This window comes from Podarcis muralis, chromosome 15 (assembly GCF_964188315.1).
Source record: "Podarcis muralis chromosome 15, rPodMur119.hap1.1, whole genome shotgun sequence".
Taxonomy (NCBI): Eukaryota; Metazoa; Chordata; class Lepidosauria; order Squamata; family Lacertidae; genus Podarcis; species Podarcis muralis.
The window spans coordinates 23907956-23909822 of record NC_135669.1 but is presented as its reverse complement, the minus strand read 5'-3'; the positions used below and the strand labels follow the sequence as shown (position 1 = coordinate 23909822).

Here is a 1867-nt window from a genome sequence, read left to right as displayed (position 1 = left end):
CCGCATTTTTCTATGCACTGCCCAGTACAATTGGCAGCTGATTAAAATTCCCAGAGCTCCCTCCTCAACCAGAGAATGAGGATAACCAACAAGAAACTGTGGCAGAAGAGGCTCTGCATTATCTGTGATGCCTACAGAATTGGACCATCTACCTACAATTTTGCATTTGATTTTGAACCTTTATATATATATATACCAGAGATGGCTGAACTTAGGTAAAGGGATGCAGAAAATGAAGGTTCCTCCACATTTCATTGCAGCACATTGAACAATGCTGGACAGCCCACGCTCAAATTTCACCTCAGACGTTAATTCCGTTTGTGTGACCTTTACAACCTATTACGTCAACCTCAGTTCATCATCTGCAAAGCGGGAATAGCAACCTATTTCAAAGCACTGCTCCCGCAATTTTAAACTGTTTTGAGTTTTATTTGATTTCATATGAATTATTTTAAATTCTGCACTGCTTCAGTAATCTTATACTATTTATAAATTCATTATCAAAAATCAATCAGTAAGTTAATGTGAGAACAAAAAAAGCACTTTGCATTGCTAAAAGAGTTCTAATAATAATAAACAAAACCCAGTAAGAATCCACACAACTGCTGCTCTCTTTGTCTGGTCTCAGCTGACACTGAAGAGACAGTTCAACTGTGGAACTCACTTCCACAAGGGGCAGTGATTTTTTTTTTTTTAATGTCATAACATTTTTATTGTAATGAAAGATTAGTTTTCATCCACATTAACAGTCTGTAGGCTTTTGAAAGTGGTAACTGGCATATATGTGACCAGTGTATACAGTTTATTAGGCGAATCCTCATCTTCATTGCGTTTTCTGGATAAACGCACATGGATACGGTAAGGAACATTCCTTACTCCTTTTGCCCAGACAGCCTTGTTCAAGCGGGTGTCAATGCGTACATCAGGAGTCCCCATCTCCTTCATTGCAAATTTACGGATCTCCTTGAGAGCACGAGGAGCCCGCTTCTTGAAGCCAACGCCATGGATCCGTTTGTGAATGTTTTTGGTATATTCCCGAGTAACCACCTCATTGATGGCTGATCGTCCTTTCTTCTTTTCACCACCTTTCTTTGCAGGAGCCATCCTGCTCAGGACCAGACCAGAAAGCCACAAGGGGCAGTGATGGCCACCACCTTGGATGGCTTTAGATGGAGGCTTTTTTATGGAGGGCTTGCCGATCGAAAGGTCGGCGGTTCGAATCCCTGCGGCGGGGTGCGCTCCCGTTGTTCGGTCCCAGCGCCTGCCAACCTAGCAGTTCGAAAGCACTCCCGGGTGCAAGTAGATAAATAGGGACCGCTTACTAGTGGGAAGGTAAACGGCATTTCCGTGTGCGGCTCTGGCTCGCCAGATGCAGCTTTGTCACGCTGGCCACGTGACCCGGAAGTGTCTCCGGACAGCGCTGGCCCCCGGCCTCTTGAGTGAGATGGGCGCACAACCCTAGAGTCTGTCAGGACTGGCCCGTACGGGCAGGGGTACCTTTACCTTTACCTTTTAGACAAATTTATGGAGCAGGCTATCAATGACTACTAGCTATGATGGTTATGCTTTGCTTCCACAACCAGAGGCAATAGTTCTTCTGATTACCAGTTTGCTGGAAGCCATGGGAGGGGAGAGTGATTTTGTGCTCAGGTCCTTTTTACTGGTTTTCCACAGGCATCTGGATGGCCACTGTGAGAACAGGACTAGATGGGTTGCTGGCCTGATTCAGCAGGCTCTTATGTTCTTAGATTCAAAATCCTGTTTTGACTAATGCAGAATTTGAGGAGAGAAGGCTTACAGTACTCCTGGTGTGGAAACAATCTAAAACATTTCAAGAGAATATTTCCTCAAGTCCCTTCCACCTCCT

The 1867-nt window shown here is 44.7% G+C and overlaps 1 pseudogene; it reads right to left on the bottom strand.

The window, feature by feature from the left end:
- Positions 1–682: 682 nt before the first annotated feature.
- Positions 683–1130, bottom strand: LOC144325648 (large ribosomal subunit protein eL31 pseudogene; annotated as a pseudogene).
- Between the last annotated feature and the right edge of the window lie 737 nt (positions 1131–1867).